Source organism: Coffea arabica, chromosome 1c, assembly GCF_036785885.1.
Source record: "Coffea arabica cultivar ET-39 chromosome 1c, Coffea Arabica ET-39 HiFi, whole genome shotgun sequence".
In the NCBI taxonomy this organism is placed as follows: domain Eukaryota; kingdom Viridiplantae; phylum Streptophyta; class Magnoliopsida; order Gentianales; family Rubiaceae; genus Coffea; species Coffea arabica.
Genome location: NC_092310.1, coordinates 40,114,228 through 40,122,979, shown reverse-complemented (window position 1 = coordinate 40,122,979; position 8,752 = coordinate 40,114,228).

Genomic DNA, 8,752 nt, shown 5'->3' with positions numbered 1-8,752 from the left:
CTTGCACTCTCAACTCTTTGCGTTTTTTTTTTAAATTTCAATGAACGTAGAGAATTGGGCTGCTGCTAATTCCACCTGAATCTCCACATAAATCCTTATACAAAGCGCCTTATCCTCTTTCGTTCATTAGTCACCAATTTTGGGGCATACTTAGAAAGTTTAGTAAATTTTTCTTCTTATTCGACTACACTAGAAGTTCCTTGCCTCAACTTTATGAATTCATCTTCCCTTTTCTCTTGGACCAAGGGTGGGAGAAATTTCTTATTAAATTCCCTCATGAAATTTTTCCAAATCCAAGAGGTCAGCGCTCTTTCCTACTTCCCCCTTATCACGTCCCACCAGGCATGTGCCATTCCCTCAAATTGGAAAGCAGCAAAATTTACTCGCCTATTTTTAGTATAGTTTAAAGCAGCGAATATATTAGTCATTTTCTCTAACCAGTTCTCAACTGCCTTGGGGTCGGGCTCTCAGTAAATTTAGGCGGGTTAAATTTCAGGAATCTCTCCAAAACCCTATCTTTTCCTCTATCCTGGCCCCGGGCTGGTTAAGTGGTGCTGGACCCTGTCTATTGACTAACCGCTCAAGAATATCAGTCATCCTATTAATGGCAGTAGTCACTTGATTACCCTTTAAATTTTCTTGTCCCTGAGTCGGCTCAGTTGTCGATCTCTAATCATCCCCTTGAGATTGGGCTTGGCTAGACCCTTGCCTACGACCTCGTCCACTCCTTCGTCCGTCCATAGTTCTAATGGTGCATAATGCAAGAAATAAAAGTGATCACGCGAGGAATTTCTTAAAACAAGAGCCGATCTTGAAAACATCAGAGATAACAATAATTAACATGTATTTACATTTGAAAATTCATACAATTAGCAAGTTAGGGGGTATTACAAAAATATAGCACACAAGTGCCACAAAAGAATTTTTTTTAGTCATGCACGACTAAAGTAAAGTCAAGCGCCTCAAAAGTAGGCCACATAGTTAAACAAAAATGCTATGGCCTTGGTACTAGCATTCCCCCAACTAAGTCAATCATTTATAACACTGGTAGGTCTGATCTTCTCGTTCATTTCCGACTCATATCAAGCATTAGGATCCTATTAAGTTACATAGTGTGAGAATCCGTAAAACCCTAATTATTTTTTCTAGGGTTTATTTCCCCTTAATTGCATGTTTTCTGCATTCTCGGGCTTAGAAATATTTTCCTGGTAGATTTTATGCGTAATTATAGTTTTTAGATGATTTTTCTAGTATTGGAGAATTTTTAGAAAATTAAGAATATATATTGGACGTGAGACCCACTAGTGCGAAAAGTTCGGAAAAATTCGGTCAATAAGGTTAAGTTTCGGATACTGTGTAAAATTTATCGGGTGTTAAGAGATAAGTAGAGAGTGAGATTTGATTGATGTGAGAGAGAAAAGAAAGATAAGATTGCATTTAATGAGGTGACACTTGTCACCATTAGAGTGGACATGACTTAAGAAACACTATTCCAATTTTTGACTTTTTTGACCAAAGGATTAAATATCTCAAAAATCATTCAAAAATCACCATTTCTTCTCCTCCTTATGGCCGGCCCTCTCTAGCAAGAAGAAAGAAGAAACTCTTCAAGTTCTAGCTACTACTTGGTGCAAATCACCCAAAAACATTTGCTTACATCCATTTCTACTCCATAAAATCTTTCCTTTTAGTGATAATGAGTGGTCTAGTGAAGTTGTTTTGAAGAGCTAAGGTGTCCACAATCCCTATCTCTCTTGTTACTTGGTAAGTGATGCTAGAACACCCTACTACACCTAATGATGTTTATGTTATGCTTAGAAGTGGCTTGAGTGATGGAATATGTGATTTATTTCTTGATTTGAAGTGATTTGGTGAAATTTTCCATTTTATGATGAATTTTCTGGTTTAATATGAATGGGATGTTGTGGCCTTGTATGATGAATGGTAATGGTTTAAAATGACTCTAGTAGGTGTAAATTGTTGATAAATGCAATCAATTTTGGATTTGGATGGAAAATGGAAAGTTAGGGTTCATAAACCCCTAACTCTGTCCGGTTTTGGATCATAGGGTTAGAGGCCGAATTGGACTTTCCTCAAAACATGAAAGTTGTAGGTATTGATGAGTTTGAAGTGCCTGCAAAATTTCAGGTCATTTGGATTAGTGTAGAGTGAGATATGTCGATTTTACTGTTGCTGTTCTGGGTTGATCAGAATGCGAAAACTGCACTTGTAATTGGCCATTTTGACTGGAATTGCTTTGGATTTAGGTGTTGGTGTCTCTGATGAAATGTAGCTGGATGTCTTAGCTACCATATGCCTTTGGAATTTCAGCATTTGGACCTGTATAGACTGAGTTATAGTAATTACAGCATTATGTGAATTGTAAACCTGTTTTTGGTGGTTCCGGTTTAGTATTTGGCATTTTTGACCTAGTTGGGCTAGGAACTAGATTGAGTGACCTTCTACATTGTTGTATCCCTGGTTCTTAGCTTCGAAACGGTGGGTCTTGCACCCCCATCCGATAACCGTAGAGAATTTGGTGCCATTACCGCATAATAAGGGCAAAACAGTTTTTCTATTCGGGGCCAAGACTAATGCTATTTCTAATTTCTGGTTTGCTATCATGCTTATTTATGCATATGAAACTCTATTGGGGTTGTGTTCAGCATTGTTTTGTGACTCGTTATCGAGTCTCATTGTATTTGTTTGCTTGTTCTAGGAGGAAACGGTGGTGCACGATGTTCGTTTAACGACGGTGCATGAAACATCATTTTCTCACTTGGTGAGTATACTACTCACTTAATTGTTACTATGTGGCTTTGCTAAATGTATATGTGATGCCTTGAAGGCTTACTTGGATATTGGAATTGATTAAGGTGAGGGTGTACTTGACCGCCCTCACCCCTTTTGATAGTATCACTGATTGGCTACCGTTTTACTGCATTACTGAACTTGATATATTGGTTGGTGAATTCCATTTCATGGAAACTGCTTTGGTGTCGTTTGGACGAATGTCCAACGGCCTTACTGTATTACTGAGCTCAACCCCGTTTGGTAGTCTATTGGATCGAGCCGACGAGGGCTTGGTCGTGAAAATTGTCATGCCACGGGGACTGTACTGAGGAACCTTGTAGTAACGAGACTTTTGGTTCCGGTATACTCGAGTATTACCAAAACTACTGAAATGAAGTGCGGGCCCGGTTGGGGTATGTTAGGTGGAAGGATTGGAAGTAAAGGGTGGTCTACGGTTTGGTACTTTTAACATTGACGGAGAGTCAATGAGGTTGGATCAAGATTGCAAGCGTGGAAATGGGCTCTTGAGAGCCGACCGTATCCTTTTACCGTTTTGCTTCATTGCTTATTTGGGTACTTTAAGTGATCGGTTATGCTATATGCTATTGGTTGTTATTGTGTTAGTTGCTCACTGGGCTTTAGCTCATTCCGTGTCATTTGTTTTCCTTACAGGAAAATGAACACTTTTGGAAAAGGTTGTGATAGTTGGATGCAAGTTGAGCTCATGTATATGTATTTTGAATAGCTCCTTGAGGGTGAAAACCCTAAGTGCTTTGTTTCCACCAATGTTTGGTGTGTAAATGGCTACTTGTATATGTATGAACTAAATGGATATTTTGGTAGGCCGTTTGGCTTGTAAATGTTGATTTCCATTGTATATTTATGTATGGTTATTGTTTGGATGAATTTCGGAGTGACACGCTTTTCAAACGGAAAAGGAAAAAATTGGCGAGGATGAACAGTGCTGAATCCGGATTCTGACGTGATTTTACTGTTCATCTTCGGCTTCGATTTTCGGTTTTTTTTTTATTTCGTGATTTTGACTTGTTTGCGCGCAATGGTATGTTCCGGAACGTAATAGAACGACGTAAACTGTACCGTTATTCCTGGCAAGAGTTGGGCAGGCAGTCCGCTAACCCCTTTGGTTCGCCTTAGGGGAAGGTGGGGCTGTCACAGGTGGTATCAGAGCCTAGGTTTGAATTAGCCTGGGTGTTATAGGAATGCTTGACTTGGGATTCTATTGTTTATGCCTATTAAGTGTATTCATGTTATTTCTTCCTTTGCTATAAGATGGATGCGAGTGGTGACCCTAGTGCTAGTCCTTCGGGGGTGAGACCTCCCAGAGCACTCCCTGTGATTCCATATCAGACCAGGTAGAAGGGGGCCGTGGTGCGTTGGAGCCCGGCCAACCGCCTTCGACGGTGTGCGTGCCGTGATACTTATGCTTACCCGAACGCCTTAGTTTTGGCGATAGCGAAGGAGCGTAAGGAGCTTGCTAAGGATAACACTAAGTTGGAAGCTGTGGTTGCTACGTTGGAAGCTGAGGTGACTCAGGTTAGGGCAACCAACGAGAAGCAGGCGGCACGTATCATGGAGCTAGAGTATGACGTGCATGAGGCCGAGGACAGAGTTGATGACCTCTGTGACCAATTGAGGGATGCACGCGAGTGCGAGGTTAAGCGAGCTCGCAAGGTCAGGGGTCGTGCGGAGGCCATCCTTAATCTGTGCGACGACGGACTCGAGGAGTCTAGTGATGAGGCCTCGTATGCTGGGGCCGAGGCTGGGGAGGAGTCTACTCCGTCGCCTGGATCCCAGACCCCGGCGACTGACTAGGCCTTGATCTTTAGGCATCTTTTGGATGGTTGGTGGTTTTTGTATGTACATAGGGATAGGGATAGAGCCTTAGCTAATCGTTTTGGGTTGAGTTAGCTACGTGTAAATTTCTTTTGATAGGCCTATCCTCGGGAGGATCGTTTATGTACGTACGTGCCTTGGCCGTACTTGACTGACTGATTGTATATATGTGTTTGGCTTGTATATATGTGTGTTTGTGATTATGCTTGGACTGTATACCTATGTGTTTTTGTGCAAAGTTTAAGTGTTGCTTATATGTTTTGTTACTACTTTGGTTTAGTATTCTTGTCTAGATCAAGTAGAACTCATGGAAGGTACACGGAGTGGTCGGGGACGTGGGCGCAGAACTAGACAACCCACACCGGTTAGGGAAACGGGGGAAACCTCTACTGGACCCAATCCTGGATCGCAAATAGACCCGAATGTACAAATAGCTGCTGCTATGCAGTAAATGACCAATTTACTAGCACAAGTAGTGCAACAACAAGGCCAGAACCCAAACCCTAACCCCGAAAACCCTGGCCATCATATCGAGAGCGAAGATAGAGCGCTAGAACGTTTTCAAAAGTTTTCTCCGCCAAAGTTTGTTGGGGGACCCGACCCTGATGTTGCTGAGAAATGGCTTGAGAAGATGGTAGACATTTTTGCAGCTCTACATTACCCAGACGAACGGCAGGTGACTTTTGCCGTGTTTCAACTTGAGGGGGCTGCCAATTCCTGGTGGAACGTAATTAGACAGAAATGGGAGCGGGAGCAGACGCCTAGAACTTGGGTGAATTTCATCCGAGAATTTAATGCAAAGTTTTTCCCTCCCCTAATCCAGGAGAGGAAGGAGGACGAGTTTATCCGACTCCGGCAAGGGGCTCAGACTGTGGCGGAGTATGAGAGTCAGTTCACCCGCTTGTCCAAATTTGCGCCTGAATTAATCATGACTGAGCAACGACGGATTAGGCGCTTTATTCAGGGTTTGAACGTTGAGATCCAGAAAGACCTCGCGGCGGCTCAAATCACTACGTTTAGCGAGGCAATGGAAAAAGCCCAATGAATGGAAAGTGCACGGCTGCAGGTCCGAAACTTCCAGGCTAAGAAGCGTGGCTTTCCTGGGAGTACTTCTGGACAGGGTGAAAAGAGTACTCCCTTTAAATTTGGACGAGGCACGGGAGGTGGTCGACAGTCTGGCTCAGGCAGAGGGACTCCGTTCAGGGGTGGCCAAGCTGGGCGAGGACAAAGGGGGAACGCTCAAGATGGCTCGGCTTCGGCACCTCGTGATCCCTGTGGGCACTGTGGGAAAACAAACCACACCGAGGATAATTGCTGGAGGAAACAGGGTAAGTGCCTGCGGTGTGGAAGTGCGGACCATCAACTAGCTACTTGTCCGGTCCTGAAACAAGACGGAAAGGGGAGCCAACCAACATCTAGGACCAATACTGGACCAGCCAAGGGAGACGGATTCAAACCTAAGGTGCCGGCTAGAGTGTATTCCTTAGAGCCCCATCAGGTTCCAGAATCTTCTGAGGTCGTAAAAGGTACGATCCCTATCTTCCATCGCTTTGCCAAAGTTTTAATTGATCCTGGTGCCACTCATTTGTTTGTTAACCCTGATTTCATGTGTGGCATCGATATAAAACCTGCTAGTTTACCATATGACTTAGAAGTTAGTACTCCTACGGGAAATCAACGTTTGGTGACTAGTATGGTTTATAGGGATTGCGATGTATGGGTAGGTGAAAGGAGCTTTTTAGGAGACCTGATTAGCTTGTCCATTAAGGGGTACGATGTGATTCTGGGTATGGACTGGTTAGCCAAATATAACGCCCAACTGGATTGTAAAACGAAAATAGTAGAATTTCGCATTCCCGGCGAGGCAATTTTAAGGTTGGATATAAGGGGTAGGTTAGCTCATCTGCTCTCATTTCGGGCATTCGAGCTAGGAAACTGATAAGTCGAGGGGCGCAAGGATTTTTGGCCTTTTTAATTAATACCCCTACGGATAAGTTAAAAGTGGAAGACGTGGCCGTAGTGAGGGAATTTCCGGATGTATTTCCTGATGAGTTAGTAGCCTTACCTCCGGAAAGGGAGATAGAATTTCGAATAGATCTTTTACCTGGAACCGCACCCATCTCAAAAACCCCTTACCGTATGGCGCCTGCAGAACTAAAGGAGCTTAAGTTGCAATTACAAGACCTTTTGGAACGGAGATTCATTCACGAGAGTGAGTCTCCTTGGGGAGCTCCTGTCCTATTTGTGAAGAAAAAGGACGGAACCTTGAGGATGTGCATTGACTATAGGGGGCTGAACAACGTAACCATCAAGAATAAGTATCCACTGCCTCACATCGACGAGTTGTTTGACCAGCTGCAAGGAGCAGTGGTCTTCTCCAAGTTGGACCTCCGACAAGGATACTACCAGTTGTTGATTAGAAAGGAGGACATTCCGAAGACTGCTTTCAACTCAAGATACGGGCATTACGAGTTCGCCGTTATGCCCTTTGGACTGACCAATGCTCCCGCCGCCTTTATGGACCTGATGCATAGGATTTTTAAACCCTATCTAGACCGATTCGTCGTTGTGTTCATTGACGACATTTTGGTCTACTCTAAGACACGCGAGGAGCATGAGGAGCATTTGAGAGTGGTGTTGCAGACATTGAGGGAACATCAGCTGTACGCCAAGTTTAATAAATGCGAGTTCTGGTTGGAGAAAGTAGCATTTTTAGGTCACGTGATCTCCCACGAAGGTATTTCGGTGGACCCGGCGAAGGTAGAGGCCGTGACAAATTGGAAGAGGCCAGAAACCCCCACGGAAATTCGTAGCTTTCTAGAGTTAGTTGGGTATTACCGACGGTTCATTAAAGATTTTTCCAAACTGGCAGGACCTTTAACCGACCTGACGAAGAAGCATGGTCAATTTATCTGGAACGCCCGATGCGAAACGAGTTTTCAGGAATTAAAGAGAAGATTGACCATGGCTCCGGTACTGGTCTTGCCAAATGGAGTGGACGGGTTTGCGGTTTATGCGGACGCGTCGCGAGAAGGTTTGGGGTGCGTTTTGATGCAGAACCGGAATGTGATTTCGTTTGCCTCTAGAAAATTGAAGCTTCACGAGCAGAACTATCCGACTCACGATCTGGAACTAGCCGCAGTTGTCTTTGCACTGAAAAAGTGGAGGCATTACCTATATGGGGTGACCTTCGAAGTGTACTTGGATCATAAAAGTCTTAGGTACCTCTTCTCCCAAAAGGAATTGAACATGAGGCAACGAAGGTGGATGGAATTTCTGGAAGATTACGACTGCACAATCAACTACCATCCGGGAAAGGCAAATGTGGTAGCAGATACTTTGAGCCGTAAGGTGCAAGTAGTAGGGTTGATGATTAAGGAGTGGGATTTATTAGAATTCGTGTGCGAGTGGAGACCCTGTCTTGGGAGTCATAAGGTGATATTTGGCAATATTAGGGTAACCTCTGCTCTACTGGAACGCATAAAAGGGGCGCAAGGCGAAGATTTGATGGTACAGAAGTGGAGAGAGAAAGTGAAAAAGGGAGAAATTACGGACTTCAATTTGAGTCCTGAGGGCATTTTGAAGTATCGAAACCGAGTAGTGGTACCCAAGGATGAGTCGTTGAAAGCAGAGATTCTGGAGGAAGCTTATAGGTCCAAGTATACAATCCATCCGGGCAGCAGCAAGATGTACCAAGACCTGAAAGGAACCTATTGGTGGGACAATATGAAGAAGGAAATCGCTCAGTACGTGCAGAAATGTCTCATTTGCCAACAGGTGAAAGCGGAGCATCAAAAACCATCGGGTTTGTTACAACCCTTGGAGATACCCGAGTGGAAGTGGGAAAACATTACAATGGACTTCGTTTCAGGGTTACCAAGGACGCAAAGAGGACACGATGCCGTTTGGGTGATCGTTGATCGATTAACCAAGTCGGCTCATTTCTTGCCAGTAAACATGAAGTATTTGTAGACACCAAATTTTTGGTATAATTTCATTTACTGTTTATTTTTAGTTTTTTATTTGTCGTGTTAGTTTTATTCGATTTTTAGTTTTTAGTTTATAGTTTTAGTTTTATTTTTAAGTTTTTAGCATAGAATTTCTT